Source organism: Dermochelys coriacea, chromosome 3, assembly GCF_009764565.3.
Source record: "Dermochelys coriacea isolate rDerCor1 chromosome 3, rDerCor1.pri.v4, whole genome shotgun sequence".
In the NCBI taxonomy this organism is placed as follows: domain Eukaryota; kingdom Metazoa; phylum Chordata; order Testudines; family Dermochelyidae; genus Dermochelys; species Dermochelys coriacea.
This window is the reverse complement of record NC_050070.1, coordinates 98,193,274-98,211,410: the sequence shown is the minus strand read 5'-3', so window position 1 is coordinate 98,211,410 and position 18,137 is coordinate 98,193,274. Positions and strand designations below refer to the sequence as shown.

At 43.0% G+C, this 18,137-nt stretch overlaps 1 protein-coding gene across 1 annotated transcript in view; it reads right to left on the bottom strand.

Annotated features, from left to right (window-relative positions):
• RSPO3 (R-spondin 3) overlaps positions 1 to 18,137 on the bottom strand; it is an 89,243-nt gene that overhangs the window by 47,344 nt on the left and 23,762 nt on the right. The gene's annotated exons all lie outside the window — the stretch shown is intronic.

Sequence of the window (18,137 nt, the reverse complement as noted above, 5' to 3'; positions counted from 1 at the left end):
AGTAGATAATAGGAAGGTATTATAACATACCTTTTCAGTACTAGAGATGTCAGCGAAATATTTCTCAGTGTGATACAGGGTAACAGAGCGGGGCGGGGGGGGGGGGAGGGGGAGAGAGACACAGCACTGTGAATCCTTCAGCAGTTTAGAACAAGGGTCGACAACATTCAGCACGTGGCCCATCAGGGTAATCCACTGGCAGGCCGCGAGATAATTTGTTTACATTGACTGTCCACAGGCATTGCCCCCTGCAGCTCTCAGTGGCTGCGGTTTGCCATTCCCGGAGCTGTGGGAAGTGGTGCGGGCTCCAGGGATGTGCTGGCTGCCACTTCCCACAGCTCGTGTTGGCCAGGAATGACAAACCGCGGCCAGTGGGAGCTGTGAGCGGCTGTACCTGTGGACGCTCAGGTAAACAAAAGTGTCTCGCAGCCCGCCAGGAGCTTACCCTGAACAAGCCATGAACCAAGTTTGGGAACCACTGATCTAGACCTTTAACCTTATATAAGGAGTTGACCCAGGAACAAACTGTTTAATTTCTCAATATATACAATTTTGATTGGAAAAGATGTTGATAAGAACACAACCCAGATGAGAAGCTGGGAGAGGGATTTAAACAAAGAAATTGATTTGCATGAGTGGGTGTCTATAATGGAAAGGAGATATACATATTCTATTTGTGTTGCTCATATAGAAAATTTGTATAAATTACTGTAGAGATGACATCTGACTCCAGTTAAGACCCGTCATATTTTTGCTACTAGGGAGGTGCTCTGTTGGAAGAGTTGTGAGGAAAAGGGAACACACTTGCACATGTGTGATTGTGTCCAGGAATTAGACAGTTTTGGGACGAAATTATTAAAGCCTCATTTTATGAAAAAAAATGAGATCCCCTGATCGGCTGACTTAATGCTCCAGTAAAAGATCTACCTTTTAAACAGAATGACAAATTTCTTTATTTGTTGTTAGGAGCTAGACTTTGTAATGCACGTTATTGGAAAAATGTGACTCCTCTTCCTGTGGAGCTGTGGTCGGGTAAAATATGGACTGTGCTTGTGATGAAAAAGCTTTCACGCCAAGTATGTACACAAGAGAAGTGCCAAAAAGGGGCTCAGTATTTAGAAATTTGGTCACCCTGTTTAGCGTACTCAGAGGAGGAGGGCTCCCCAGCCCACAAGCCAGAATCTTTACCCAGGTTCTTTGAATATTAGCTGATCCTAAACGAGTAACAAGTTATGTTGGATGTTAACATTTTATTGTAACTTTGCCTTAATAAAAGGTTAAAAACAAATCCTAAAAGGATACTCCAGAATGTGGTAAAACTTGGGCCTGGTCTACACTGGGGGAGGGGAGGAAGAGGGGTATCGATCTAAGTTACTCATCTTCAGCTATATGAATAACATAGCTGAAGTTGACGTACTTAGATCTACTTACCCCGGTGTCTTCACTGCGGTAAGTCGATGCTGATGCTCTCCCGTCGACTCCGCCTGTACCTCTCACCCCGGTGGAGTACCAGTGTTGACGGGAGAGCACTCAGCGGTCGATTTATTGCGTCTAGACTGGATGTGATAAATTGACCCCCGCTGGATCAATCACTGCCCGTCGATCCAGCGGGCAATGTAGACATTGCCTTGGTCTCCTCTCCATTCACCTTATCCCCCTGCGTGTGCTACCCTGGTCAGTGGACTATGTGCGAAAGAGAGAGCAGCCTCGGCTGGACTGGTACGTCCCCTCCAGCACACTGGGGTGGAGAGTGAGTAGACAGGAAGTTGGCAGAGCTTAGGCTCTGATACACCCCTTTTCCTCCAAAGCAATGACCAATATAGCTGAGCTGGCATGGGAGCGGGGAAATAATCTACATTAGGTATAAAACTGGCAGATTACTTTTCCCCTGGAGCAACAGGATAACTAGGGACTAGACCCCTTAGTCACAGTCTTGTTCCTGGTCTGCTCCCAGGACTGTGAAACTAAGGGCGGCCCCTTGCTCTGCCTCTGTGGTAAAGCCTAGTTGAATGCTTAGTGAGACCTCACACCATCACTTTTACTGATAGCTTTACTCCTCTTGGGGACTGGTAGCTTTACTCCTCTTGTCCAGACAGGGTAACTGCAGCACAGCAGAGTGACTTGCCACAGGAAAGCTGGGAAACAGAATCCTAATGTGGGACAACCTGATCACAATGCCGTTGACACAAACATTGTTTCAAATCTCTGTCTGTAGTTAAGTCAGCTGTAAAAATGAGCAAATAATGCATACCCGCCTTGGAAAGTGCTTTGAGATCTACAGGTGAAAAAGTGCTAGTGAGTGCAAAGCATTCTTAGAAGCCACAATGTTCAGCTATGGTGACTAAGGCTCAGAGAGGTCCAGTGTCTTGGCTGAGAGGTGCTGTGGCCTAGTTGGTTAGGGACTAGCTGCAGAGCTAAGAGATTTGGGTTTTAGCCTTGTAGACCAGTCTGAGAAATGTTCTTTTGTGAAACCACATGACATCTGGTGCAATCTAATTCATTCCAAAGGCAAAACAGAAAAGGGGGGGGGAGAAAACCCATACTCCTCAGAGTTATCTTTATGAGACAGAATAAAAATAATGCAGGGCAGAGAGAGGTGCATCCACTAGAGGCAGGAGCATGCTCTCATCTCCCCTTAGGTCTGAATACAGGTTAGTTTGATCATTTTCTAAAATCCTGCACCCTAAAGGAAGGAACATGGGATGAAATATCCACCATAGGTGAAGAGGCAGAGATTCAAATTCTGCCTCCAGCCCACCCACTTGTGTATTGAGGCAGAATCGGCCCTCTGTTTTTGAACTGCTTGTGAACTATTCAGCTTCTCTTCTTAGTTTAGAGCCTTTTTGCCTTTGAGGGCTTTTTTAGTGCAAGATGTTTGTTCAGATGATAATTCTGAGTATCATTAGCAAATAAAATACTAGGATTTCCCTTTTTCATAGTATTTTCCAAAGCTGTACTCTGGAAACAGTGAGTTGAAATAATAGAGAATTAAGGACAAGAAATTTAATCCTAATTTTAAATGATATGTGGAGATTTCAATGTGCAGCAACTAAAACTTGAAAAACAAAAGATTTTCAAACTAGACAGATAACATTTGCAAATAAATTTTTACATCTTGCCCATAATTTGATTTGCCATTTGATTTTACAGATATATGGAATCTAGCAACCCCCGCCCCCATTAGATAGATAGAATTTGGGTGGGAGTATGGCCTAGTGGTTGGAACAAAAGGCCAGAAGTTAGAATTTCTGTATTCTTTTCCTGTTCTCTGAGTTGATTTAGAATGTAGCCTGGGACAAATCAGTTAGTCTCTCTGCCCTTCAGTTTACTGAGCCTATCATCTTCAACTCCAAGATGTAAACGTAGAGGCTAGCTCCTAAAATGGACATGCTGTAGAAGTGAGTCCCAATCCCCACTAAGGAGACATGGTTTCTCATAGCTTCCTGGACCAATAATCTCTCATGTGAGGAAAATGTTAAATTTTATCAGTCACAAGTGATCCATAATGGACCAGATCCCGCATCAAGTCATAAAACTAGAGGATTCTGTAAGCTGGAATCCTCCATGTAGCTCTTCTCTAGAGAAGCTAATGAGCTCCATATAAACCAAACCTCAAACTTGACCACATCTGTGGAAACCCTAGTAACTCTTACTTGGAAAGGAGATGTAGTCACAAAAATAAAATAGTTCTGTCTGGAGATCCCCTTGTTCAAGATAAACTCTCTCTTTCCTCTCCACAATCCACAAGCAATTGAAGATTTCCTCCTAAAGAGGATGGGATAGGAGGGGTCTGTTCCTCAGAGTCAAAGGACTTGCTTGACTTTAGTCTTACTTCAGACCATTGCTGCCTTCCATGGTGCAAAACATAGGGTGAACAGTCTCAAGACTACTAAAATAGTTTCACAAAGAGATCCCAAAAGGATGGGGGAAAATCTCCTCAGATACCTGTCTGGCTTGACAGAGCATTTTCTTCCAAGAGGCACTCTGCATCTGAAGGCAAAGAAACCAACTGTTTTTGCACATCAAGTGTCAGCTGGTCCAAAGAGCAACAGAAACGAAAGTATGGGATTGCACCACAGCCTCGAAAAGTATCCATGACCATTTTATAGCGGTATCAACCAACAAGCAGGCCTTCATCACACATGGCCAAGAATTCACTGGGGAATGCCTCAGCATTGTTAAATGCATCTGGCACAATGAGCCTGATCATTAGATATGCTGGCTGCCAGAAACATTCCCCCTCAATTTGGTTAGAAACAGGATCAACAGACTGTAAAACCTCAACAGGGGGGTGAAGAGAGTTTAATTCTATTGACTAGCATCTTCAGCACAGCAGAAATAATCCTCGAATCAGCCACAGGAACCACAAATGGCTCTCATTCCAGGGAGTTTTGTAAATAAACTGAAAAATTCTTTGCATGGAGATGGAATGAAAGTTGTTGAAGTTGTTGTTTTCCCATACACACTGCATATCTCCATCAAAATTCAGGGATACGGGAAATTCCGGCAGTGCAGGGGCTGAAGTAGATTGACAAGGTAAAGCTACATTACTAGATTAAGTAAAAGATTGTTCTGACAACCCAATCAAAAACCCAGGTCAAAAAGCATTTTCCCTACATAAAGCAGAATATTAGAAGAGTCCTTCAAATCACCCACAGATCTCACTGTCATAGGTAGCTGTATTTGTTTCCAAATCCTATCTGATCCCTATCCCTCAAGAGAAGAGGGCCCATAAATCTTTCCTGAGCGTAACAGACTGCAGCTGGTCTATTACCTCCCCTTATTTCTAGACAAGATGGTCTATAATATAAAAGGCAGTGTGGAATTTATAAACTATTATAATAAGGAAGACCCAGCAATTACATGACCAATGTCACCAACAGCCAAAAGCCAGTCAGTTCATATCTCTCAGCTACTAGTAGGGAAAGTGTTCATGCTAAGCAAAGTAAAAAAGAAAAAGGGAAAAATTTATGCAATGTATTTGTAGCCATGTTGGTCCTAGGATACTAGAGAAATATGGTGGATAAGATAATATCTTTTATTGGACCAACTTTTGTTGGTGAGAGACAAGCTTCCAAGCTTACACAGAGCCCTTCATCAGATCAGGGGAAAATGTAAGTCTTAATAGGCACCAAAATGACCGTCTTCATATTCTGAGGGTGTCCCTTTAATGGCCTAATCCTGCAAGATGAAGATCCCCAATCACCCTGTCACGGTGCAGGATTCACCCCTGCGACACTTCCTGCTGTCCTCTCAGGGTATTAGCTCTTCCAGCCTCCAGAGCGCCCTCTGCAGGCTGGTGTCCTGCTTGCCCCATGTCCCTCCCACCGCTGGCCCCATGTCCCTCCCAGACCCCGGTGCTGCTCCCTGGCAGTACCCCCACAGTTTCTGGGTCTCCCCTCCCCAGGGAACCCCCACCCACTATCCCCACCTCATCTCAGTCTTTCGCTACTGCCAGTCACCATTGAGCCCCTGCACACTGGGGCAGACTGCAGGGTATAAGCCAATCATCACAGGCAAGGGGGGTTTGGACCTGCTGCCTCTGCCTACCCGTGGGCTGCGCCCCCTGCAACTCCAGTACCCTTTTTGGCCTTATGTAAGGGGACTGTTGCCCCCTTACTAACATTCAGTGGGGGTGTTTTGGTTGGCTAACTCCCAATACTAAAAGGGGAAGGGTCTATGGGAAACCAGGACCCTGAGACTGATAGTCCCCAGGAACAATGGGGAGAGGCCAATGCTCCAGGTCAGCCTGAATGACAGGGCGGGCAGGCTAATCAGAGAGTCAGAAGGCCAGGGAGGTCCTATCCCCCCTTCGTATGAGCTGGATTTGCTGGGGTCAGACAGAGTGGGGATGAGCTCAGGAGAAAGTAGGGGCCCAAGCTGAGCTGTGGGGCAGAGCTGTGCCAGATCCAGAAGGACCAGAAAAACAGCCCAGAGAGAGCAGACTTGCCCTGGGAGCAGAGCTGCAGCAACCAGAGCCAAAGGGGCAAGAAAAGCAGCCCAGGAAGCAGGTCAGTGCTGGGAGCAGAGTTACAGAAGCAGCTGGCAGAGCAGACCTGTCCTGGGAGCAGAACTGCAGCAACCAGAGCCAGAGGGGCCAAAGAAGCAGCCCAGGGAGCTGGAGGCAGAGCAGCAGCAGCAGCAGCCGTGCAGAGACAGAGTGGTGCAGCTGGGGCTGGAGCAGTCCCGAGCTGGGTGCGGTGAGCTGATGGGGAGAGCGAGGGGGACCCTGGGCAGCGGGCCCAGCACAGGGAGACGCCTCAGCCAAGAGGCTCTGCAGGCCAGGCTTGGATCGTAACCCTGACAGGGCGGGGGCGACACTGGGCAGAAGGGTCCTACCACTTAGAGCCTGAGAGCGTATGGCCACCACCAGAGCAAGTGTCCAACCCACAGCATCCCTGCAGCACAGCCAGGGCCGGAGAAGGTGGTCTGGGACTTACATGGAACAGCCTGTGAACTGCCCGGACATTCCAGAGACACTGTTTGTGATGTTCCCTGCCACAGAGCCAGTTGATGTGTTTCCTTTAACCTTTCTCATTATTCCTTATTCTTTTTAAAATTAATTCTTGATTAAATAACTTGTATTTGCTTTAACTTTTATGTAATGGTCAGTGGGTCAGAGAAGTGCCCAGTGCAGAAAGAGTACCCCAGAGTGGGGACACCCTAGCTCCTGTCCTAGGTGACTACAGCAGGGTTGGGGGTCAAGCCCCCCAGGAATCCTGGGCCCAGCCTTGTTGGGGTTACGGGGACTCTGCCAGACAGGAGAGTGGAAGGGGAGTCCTCAAGGACAGGGAGTAAAGGAAGTGGGAGCGAGGACTCAGATCCTTTCGCTAGCCCACTTCACTGGGATAGTGCAGAAGCCGGAAAGTTCCCCACAATAGCAGGACTATTCCCCCGCTTACACTAGGCCTGGGGGGTTTCCAGGCTGGAGCTCCCCAGCTCCTCTGGCCTTCCCCCAGCCCTGCTCAACTCCAGGTAACTTCTCAAGCTCCCCAGCAGCCAGGCCCATCCCCCTCCACAGCTAGAGGAGACTGTCTGTTCCTGGCCCACTGCCCTTTTGTAAGGGCCAGCTGAGCCCTGGGGCATGGCCACAGCTGAGCCTGCTTCCCCCAATCAGCCTGGGAACTGCTTGCTCCCAGCCACAACTCTCTCCTGGGCTGTTTTAAGCCCTTCAAGGCTGGAGCAGGTGACCACTCCGCTCACACCCTTACACAGTTCAAAGGTGCACATATAAAACTCAAAATGGACCACAGAATGCCATTTGGAAATGTGTCCCCCATCAACCCTCCTTCTCTCCTGGACAAAAGAGAAGGTTTATTTACCTCAACTATGCCTAAACAAACTGTATATATACTCAAGACTGAATGTTTTTCTAAAAGATATGTGCTATTTCAAACAGGAATTCATACAAGGAAATCCTATGGCTTGTGTTATACAGGAGCTGATCACAATAGTTCCTTCTGGCCTTAGAACCTCTGAATCATAAATACACTTTTGGATTCTCTATGTGCCACTAACATTATGCCTGGTATTAAAGACTGCAATTCTGGGAAAGTACCTTTAAGTCAGTGGGGTTGCACAGGTAGAAATGAAAGCAGAGCCTGGCCCCAGAGCTCTGTTTCCTTGTCTGTGACTTTACCCCACTAGAGACTTTTATTGTTGAGTATTGCAGAGATGCTCATTTACTTGCAAGCTGTACAAGGATCACTCGGCTCAGCCTGTCAACATTACACAACTATAGTAGCATTTGAAAGTTTCCCACATGGCCTTTTGAGACCAGAGCTTTTCTCTCTCCGTTTGTTTCACAAACCACAGAAAGAACAGCAGGAAATAACAGATTTTACTTGACATGCTGGGGAATAGTGAGAAGGATATAAACAGCAAGAACCCATAGCCCCATATAAAAATTATGATTTTCTACCCTCTCGTTTGCAATGTTAAAAAAATTAATGAGTCATGTAGTCAGCCAGCCCACTGTTTTGGCTTTACTCAACAGATATGTTTTCTATCAATTACCTCTTCCCAATCCTGTGTGTAAATTCTGATCGGTAACCTGGATCAAATGTTTAAAGTGAATGGAATAGTGTTTTCTTGTGCAATAATATCCTTACAGGAGTAACATCCATACAGGATATAGGTAAAAACATCTGTATATTTTCCATACATTATATAATTGTATAATATATTGCATAATAACTATCAGGAGTATGGCTCAGTTAGTGGCACTCTCATCTCTGAAGAAGAAGATTATGGTTATGGGTCAAATTCATATCTCACTCTCACCAATGTAAATCAAAATAAATCTATTGTTTTTTCAATAGGGTTATCCTGGATTTACCACAGTATATATTAAATCAGAATCTACCCTATGAATACGTCAACCTTTGAACTTCTATGCCAGGGGTGAGGGGTGGCCAAATTTACTAGCCCTCCGAGCCATATATGACAATCTTCAGAAGTTCAAGAGCTGGAGCACATCTGCCAGGGCTGGGGGGGTCAGCCCTGTGGGAGGCGCCCAATGGCCCATGGAGCTTCACCCATGCTCCTGCTGAAGCCACAAGCCCTGAGTCCCCCTCCTCCCCACAGGGCTGAAGCCCCGAGCCCCCCATTCCCACTGGGCAGAAACCCCTACCCCACCACCCTGCTGAAGGGTTATTCTTCAGAAAAGGATCTGGGGATTACAGTGGACGAGAAGCTGGATATGAGTCAGCACTGTGCCCTTGTTGCCAAGAAGGCCAATGGCATATTGGGCTGTATTAGTAGGAGCATTGCCAGCAGGTCGAGGGAAGTGATTATTCCCCTCTATTCGGCACTGGTGAGGCCACACCTGGAGTATTGTGTCCAGTTTTGGTCCCCCCACTACAGAAGGGATGTGGACAAATTGGAGGGAGTCCAGCAGAGTGCAACAAAAATGATTGGGGGCTGGGGCACATGACTTATGAGGAGAGGCTGAGGGAACTGGGGTTATTTAGTCTGCAGAAGAGATGAGTGAGGGGGGATTTGATAGCAGCCTTCAACTACTTGAAGGGGGATTCCAAAGAGGATGGTGCTAGGCTGTTCTCAGTGGTGGCAGATGACAGAACAAGAAGCAATGGTCTCAAGTTGCAATGGGGGAGGTCTAGGTTGGTTATTTGGAAACACTATTTCACTAGGAGGGTGGTAAAGCACTGGAATAGGCTACTTAGGAGGTGGTGGAACCTCCATCCTTAGAGGTTTTTAAGTCCTGGCTTGACAAAACCCTGGCTGGGATGATTTAGTTGGTGTTGGTCCTTCTCTGAGCAGGGGATTGGACTAGATGACATACTGAGGTGTTTTCCAGCCCTAATATTCTATGATTCTAAAGCAGAGGTTCCAAGCTCCCTCCACCTCCCTCACATTTTGGTAGATGAAGAAAGGGTGGGGGCATGGAGGTAACGGTAAAAGAGCCGCATGTAGCTCGTGAGCCACAGTTTGGCCACCCGTGTTCTATGCAATGATGGTTGTGTAATTCTAAGGGATAGTGTATTGTTAGATGTACTGTTAAACTGAGTTACTTTCTGTCTTAGGGGCAGTTAACATCTCATCAAACTTTTCTGAAGCACATGGGGAACATTCTAAATGTTGAGTCAATATTCCATCTTCCAGTGAATAAGTTCTAGTGACTAAGATTCCTCATTTCAACTACAGTACAACCTTGATTTTACAAACACCAATCTTACAAACAACCAGTTATAAAAATCAAGTGTTTCGGGGCTGGGGGGAAAAAATCACATAACAAAAGCGATGCTGATGAAGAACAAGTTGAAATCCCTTCACAGTCTAATGTTTTCATTGCACTTCAAATTGCTGTGCTGTGGTTTGTAAGACAAGAAAGCAGCACAGTGCACCAAACTGCAGTTTATGCACTTTATCTACTGTAAATTTGAGATGTTCAATTTTATAAACTTTATGATAATATGAACACTTCAATCCCCAATTAGTTCATAAAAGAGGGGTTCTACTGTATTGTTGAACATAAGCAGTTTAATAGCTGCTTCACTTTTTACATGATCATATCTCTACCCGTCACTACACATACAGTTTCTCATATTGGCTCCTCACATTCCACATTTAGATTAAGCTCCAGACCCTCACCTTCAAGGGTCTGAGCAAATCTATTCCAGCATACAACTCTGATTTCATCTCTTCATACTCTGCCATTTGCTCTGCCTACTCATCTGAAATACTTACTCTCTTTGTATCAAAGACTGGATGTTCTTCCAAAAGAAATATTCTCTAGTTCAGACAGGAATTAATTTAGGGAAATCCTATGGCAAGTATTATACAGGAGGTCAGACTAGATTATCGCCATGGTTCCCCTCTGGCTTTAGAATCTATGAATCTCATATTCTCTTCTCTGGGACTTCTATGTTGCTCCTTACAGTACTGTATAAGCAAAATTTTCTTGCTTCCTGTTCTGGCAGGAACCCACCCTTTCCTCATTCAGATCACTCCTCAACATACATTCTTCCATGAAGCCAATCACAGTGTTTGTCCCCCATCCAGCAGTGTGGGATTAGTTATTTTTAAAACCACACACACACAGCCCACTGAAGCTCTATGTAATGTACCTACCTTCTGGTCTTGCGCTTGCGTTGTTCATTATGAGCTTGATCCAATGCTCATGGCAGCTGACTGCAAGACTCCCGTTGACTTCACTGGGGCCAGAATTTCACCCCTTTTTTTAAATCAGCCATTTTAAAGTAGCCAGTAGCTTCCAATATAATTGTTTGAATACCAACTCCATTAGCTAATCAGTTTTGCTAGGTTTTAGTTATATGATGAATATGATTTAAATAATTTTTTTACTCATCTTAAATGTACTCAGTTCTGTTTTTCCAAATGTCTTGACCTTTTCGTGAAGCAAATATGTTTGGCATTCACTTTGGGACTAGTTCCATCACTCTTTATGCACTATCTCTTGCCTTTGAGGTACGTGCCCTTCCCTCTCTCTCTCCCACTCACACATATACCTCTCTACATGAGAGAAATTTAGTATGTGATTGTATTTATTTCCCCTAAAATGATTGTAACACATCTATCACTGCACAAAACCATGCCAGATCGTTTACAATCACGCCAAAATACACCACTTGGAATACATTTATTTTCAACAGAGCTAAATTCTGGGGGCGCTAGTTGCAATTCTGTAGTTAAAGCTGAGTTTCGTTTTGCACTGAAAGCAAGGATTCAAATTCTTTGTTATGTATGAAAAATACAGCATGTCATGTCCTCCCCAAACTTGCAGCATTTACTCTTTGAGCCCAGAATCATCACTCTGAGAATTTATAAGCAATTCTGTTTATTTTCTTTATTAATGAAAATGAATTAAAATGGGCTCTTAAGAAATTCAGCAGCTGTGTCCTTTTCTTTGTCTTGAATGATCTTAATGACAGAATGATGATATCAATTTTTTCATGTAGTTAACATTAATTGAAATATTATTCACAGGCTATATTTGAAGAAATTAAGTTACAATTAAACTAAATGAGTAATGACTATTGTATCTAATTATTCTGATTATTGAGACAACAGAGTCAAGTAAACAGCTCAGGCAGCTGTTAAGTGGGGCCATTATAACACCAGAGGTTGCTAATTAAACCACCACTCTTCCTTTAAAGCTAATTTGCATGCAACAATTCTGTCAATTGGAGTGAGTCAGTGATATGAGGGGGACTGGGCAAAAGTATCAAAAGTTCTCATTAGTAGACTACTGAGCCCAAGTATCCCTATTCTTCAAAGGTTTTGTGGCAGCATGCCAGCTTGGGCATCGATACTTGAAAGACTCCTTGACTTTTGATGCCTCAGTGGCAGTACTGCCAGGAGAACTGAAGGATGAGTGCTGGGAAGAATCTTAAAGCACACACTTGGACGGCGCTCCTTTCACCCCCTTTCAGCACAGCTCTCTGAACCAACATCAGCTACAAAGTAAGGACCAGATTCTCCAGTATACTTCAGCTTTTTTGTGCAACTCTGGCAATATGAAGCAACAGCAAATACAATTTAATTGGTTAGTGTGCTTCCAAGGCTTTGCACTACTCTGATATATTGGTAAGGCTGCCTTTAAGAGGGAAAAGTAGAGCTGTGCAGAGGATGAACATTTCAGTTCACAAAGGATTTTGAGATTTTGAAATCTGGCTTCATTCTGAATTATAACAAACCAAAACTTTCCAAATTCTCTATAAAGGATTTTTTTTAAAAAAAAAAGTTTGTTTCAGGTCGATTGAAATATTCTGGTTTTGATTATCTACCTTTTTGAAAAATTGTGTAATAATATATGATGCAAAAGAAAAATGAAACAAAAAGTCTTTTCAAAATAAAAATTCAAAACATTTCATTTTGACATTGTCAGAATTTTTTCTTTAGGTTTTTCCAGAAATGAAATTCTGGAAAAACTGACCCAATTCCAACATATATTCTGACGAAATATGGTTCCATCAAAATTTCTCTGATCAGCTTTAATTAAAATTTTTTACATGATTTAAATTGATAATACATATCTTCAAATCATTAGAAGTATCACAAGCTAGAATTCTCCTTGGGTTCCTCGTTTAGAGTTCATGTGTGACATTTTCAGCGATTCTTTTTAAAAAACAAGGAAAGTCAAAGAAAAAAATAATTAAAATGGAGTTAAGATTGTGAGTATTTATTGGTAACTCAGAGGTAAAAAAAAATTACCAGGATATTATAATCATACCACAATCAAGCATTACAAACCCAGGAAATTCAGAGTTAAGATTACACTTACACATAACTATTTCACATTTGGTGACAATGTATACCTTCAAATCAGCAGCACTGCGATGGGTACCCGCATGGCCCCACAGTATGCCAACATTTTTATGGCTGACTTAGAACAACGCTTCCTCAGCTCTCGTCCCCTAATGCCCCTATTCTACTTGCGCTACATTGATGACATCTTCATCATCTGGACCCCTGGAAAAGAAGCTCTTGAGGAATTCCACCATGATTTCAACAATTTCCATCCCACCATCAACCTCAGCCTGGACCAGTCCACACAAGAGATCCACTTCCTGGACACTACGGTGCTAATAAGCGATGGTCACATAAACATCACCCTATATCGGAAACCTACTGACCGCTATTCCTACCTACATGCCTCTAGCTTTCATCCAGATCATACCACTCGATCCATTGTCTACAGCCAAGCGCTACGATATAACCGCATTTGCTCCAACCCCTCAGACAGAGACAAACACCTACAAGATCTCTATCATGCATTCTTACAACTACAATACCCACCTGCTGAAGTGAAGAAACAGATTGACAGAGCCAGAAGAGTACCCAGAAGTTACCTACTACAGGACAGGCCCAACAAAGAAAACAACAGAACGCCACTAGCCATCACCTTCAGCCCCCAACTAAAACCTCTCCAACGCATCATCAAGGATCTACAACCTATCCTGAAGGACGACCCATCACTCTCACAGATCTTGGGAGACAGGCCAGTCCTTGCTTACAGACAGCCCCCCAATCTGAAGCAAATACTCACCAGCAACCACACACCACACAACAGAACCACTAACCCAGGAACCTATCCTTGCAACAAAGCCCGTTGCCAACTCTGTCCACATATCTATTTAGGGGATACCATCATAGGGCCTAATCACTTCAGCCACACTATCAGAGGCTCCTTCACCTGTGCATCTACCAATGTGATAGATGCCATCATGTGCCAGCAATGCCCCTCTGCCATGTACATTGGCCAAACTGGACAGTCTCTACGTAAAAGAATGAATGGACACAAATCAGACGTCAAGAATTATAACATTCAAAAACCAGTTGGAGAACACTTCAATCTCTCTGGTCACTCGATCACAGACCTAAGAGTGGCTATCCTTCAACAAAAAAGCTTCAAAAACAGACTCCAACGAGAGACTGCTGAATTGGAATTAATTTGCAAACTGGATACAATTAACTTAGGCTTGAATAGAGACTGGGAATGGATGAGTCATTACACAAAGTAAAACTATTTCCCCATGGTATTTCTCCCCCCCACTCCACCCCCCACTGTTCCTCTGATATTCTTGTTAACTGCTGGAATTAGCCTACCTTGCTTGTCACCATGAAAGGTTTTCCTCCTTTCCCCCCCTGCTGCTGGTGATGGCTTATCTTAAGTGATCACTCTCCTTACAGTGTGTATGATAAACCCATTGTTTCATGTTCTCTGTGTGTGTGTATATAAATCTCTCCTCTGTTTTTTCCACCAAATGCATCCGATGAAGTGAGCTGTAGCTCACGAAAGCTTATGCTCTAATAAATTTGTTAGTCTCTAAGGTGCCACAAGTACTCCTTTTCTTTTTGCGAATACAGACTAACACGGCTGCTACTCTGAAACCTAAGATTACACTTGAAGACCATCAAAATATTTTAAGGTAAGAAATGCACAGTTAAGGCACCCAAATAACCCTAACTTTGCTTTATAGTAACACCATGAGGAGAAAAAATAGGAAAATAAGCTATTGTGTCTTTAAGAATCAGTTTAAGTTAATCAGACCCCAAACACTTAACTACCATGATCATTGTTCTATGCAATAGGCTCACGGTTTCCTAGAGGTGGCTGGTTTTTATTTGTCAGATATGCTATTTAATTAATATTGCTGTTATACACGAAATAATATGTGACAAATAATTTTCTTGCCAAATTCAGCCAGCTGGCTAAAAACTATTCATTTAATACATTATTTGACGAACAATAACAATATTTGACGAACAATAACAAATAATGTATCCAGAATTACACCAGTGTCACTAAGAACCAAGAGTTATAATCTAACAGTGCTCATTTAGGGAAGTGCACATTTCAGAAACATCTCTCCCTGCCCAAAATGCGTCAGATGGAATGGTCCATTGATATTTCATAGCGTGAGATAACAATTTTTTCAGTTGACAGAATACTCAGTCAACTTCCAAAATATTCTTGGCACTTCAAAAGTATCCTAACAGGATGCTGTGGAGGAGCATTTTTTCTAGTAGCAATGGTATTAGAAAAATTGGCACATTTGTCATGCTGCAAAATGATTAATTTCAGAGAATGCAGAATGAATGATAGAAGTAGACCACACAGAGTATTAGACTCATGTCCAATATAATTTAATTAATTAATATTTAATTATTAAATAGGGCTTTCGTGAAAACCGACCACCCCCCAGATATTATTAGAAAAACATTAAATCACAGCAGCTATTTTTAAAGTGTCCAACACAATGAATGTTTGGCAGCTTGACTGGTGGCCAGTGGTTTGCGGCAGTGCATTGGGCTGCCATGAGCCAGAGTTTGTATTTGAAATGACCGCAACATCGCCACTCTTAACACTGGGCTGCCACAGCCAAGCTGTATTTAGATGACACAGTCAGCTCCAAGAACAAGAAAGAGGAAAGAAACAGAGGGAAAGATGAATTGTACCCGGCTATGTGGGAATTCCCTTTTGGTTGCTCCTGGAGCAGCCTTGGTGAAAGTGTCTGATGGGGTCATGCAACTTGCCCTCCTGGGAAGATGAGCGTTCCATATGTGTTTTATAACCAAACTCCAATGGATAAAGCATTCACTGTAAGGAAGATTCTTGCACTTGGCAGGGAAGGAATTAGTGCCAAAATTTTCAAACTTAGGTGCCTAAAATTAGGCAACTAATCCCTTATTTAAACTCTTAAACAAGTAAGGGCTGAATCCTGTGGGAGTTGCAGTTGCTCAGGATCTTTGAAATTCAGGCCATTTAAGGAGTCTAATTATGAGATTAGGTGCCTAACTTTAGGCATCCAAGCTTGAAAATTTTGGCCTTATTTTCTCAGTGCTTCAGTTTTTTCATCTTCAAAATAAGAATAACACCTGTCTGATACGAATGTTGTGATGCTTAATACACTAATGACAGATTCAATATGGATTTGAGTGCTTAATTTTAGGCTGTCTCATTTGAAAATTTTGGCCCACATTTTCAAAAAGTGGCCTCTAATTTGGCAGACACTATTTTTCAAATGCAACTCGTTTCATGTGATCAGTCTCACTGATACAAAGATTTTCACATGTAAATTGGGTACTTTATGCACCCATCTCCCCTGCAGGAGCATGCAGACATATATACAGCAGTTGTGCATACAAAATTTTCATGCACAGAACTGAAGACCGGGTTGAGGCCAATTGAAAATTTAGCTCTTATTCATTTCTAAATTCTGCTTATGAGTGGAAAGTTTACAACAGTGATTCTCAATCAGGGATGCGTGTACCCTGGGGATATGCAGAGGTCTTTAAGGGAGACGTCAACTCCTCTAGATCAGTATTTCTGAACCTGGGGGTCACCGGATGGATTTGGGGGGGTTGTAAATGCGAGGCCAGCATGAGGGGGTGGTAAGCAGGGCAACTGCCTAGGACCCTATGCCATGGGGGACCCCACAAAGCTAAATTACGTACTTCAGTCCCAGGTGATGTGACTCGGGCTTCAGGCTCCTGAGTCTGGAAAGACTAAGAACCACTGGATTAGACTATTGGAAAACAGGCTGTTATGACTGGGCATACAGACAAAGGAATCTGTTCTGCCATCAGCAAGGGGTGCTGCATTTCCTGTAAATTAAGCAAAAAGGATGGATAAATTACTCCAACAAGGAATGTACTCTTTGGGAATTGTCCCCAGCAAACTAGAACTGTGGTTGGTGAGCCAAGCGCAGCAGGGAAAAAGAAAAATAACAAAAAGGGTAAGAAATTTCAGGGATAGAGGAGGAATTTATAATCAAAAGGCCCCTCTCATTCCCTATGTTGAGTATCAACATTAGCCAGCCCAGTATTAATTTATGCTGTAGTTACTGGGTTAACATTAAAAACTTCCTTATGTCTGCTATCCCTTTTATATTTACAGGAGTCACCCTGCCCCCAGTTCATACATACTTAAATCCATCCCTATTTACAGAAAAGTACTTCAGTATACGGTTAACTTCATGAATGTGTTCTAGTTCCTTGACTTCCATGAGACTTAAATATTTGCTTAAAATTAATCACATGCCTAAGTGCTTTCCTGAATAAGGGCCCTGTCCTTAAAACCAACACATTTTTTTAAACTGTAAAACAAACAAACAAAATCCTTACATTGAATTTGCCTGCATATAAATGTAAAAACAATCTCCAAGCCCTTTAACTAGTTCAAAGACCAATTACAATATATTTTTTAAAAGGGCTTTGGGCAGAATGACCATCTTTTCAAAATGCTAAAAGGGGACACATGCAGGAGCTCTGCCCCCTCCATGGCCCTGTCCCTGCTTCTCTTCTTCCCCCGAGGCCCTGCCCCCTGTTCAGGACAAAATCTGGAATCCAGCAGTGGTAAGAGCCACCCATGTGATTCTCATGTGAGAATCTCAGCTTGCTTTCTTTTTTATAAAAATAGGTTTCTAGTCTTAATGGTTGCAGAGGGGCAGATCTGGACTCTTAATTTTTGAAAGGCTTTGGTCTGGCAATACTGATGCCTAGGCCTCTTTGCTGAACAGGTTTCAGAGTAGCAGCCGTGTTAGTCTGTATTCGCAAAAAGAAAAGGAGTACTTGTGACACCTTAGAGACTAACACATTTATTTGAGCATAAGCTTTCATGAGCTACAGCTCACTGAACAGATGATTATTTATATCATAAAAACATCACCAAATTTTTTTCCTACTTGAAATAACTAATTAATTTCACTTAAGAGTTACTGAACAAACTTCACAGAGGTAAAGAATTTGATTACTCACAATTTTGGCTAGAATCAAACTGGTGACCTAGAACAATCCCTGAACCATCTCTTCTACCAAACAACTGGTATTTACTATTTAATAATATTTTCAGAGGCAATCATCTTGCTTTTTCCCCATGCTAACAACAAGGTGGCAGGTTTCAGAGTAGCAGCCATGTTAGTCTGTATTCGCAAAAAGAAAAGGAGTACTTGTGGCACCTTAGAGACTAACAAATTTATTAGAGCATAAGCTTTCGTGAGCGACAGCTCACTTCATCGGATGCACCAAATTTTTCCACCAAATGCATCCGATGAAGTGAGCTGTAGCTCACGAAAGCTTATGCTCTAATAAATTTGTTAGTCTCTAAGGTGCCACAAGTACTCCTTTTCTTTTTAACAAGGTGGCAGAAA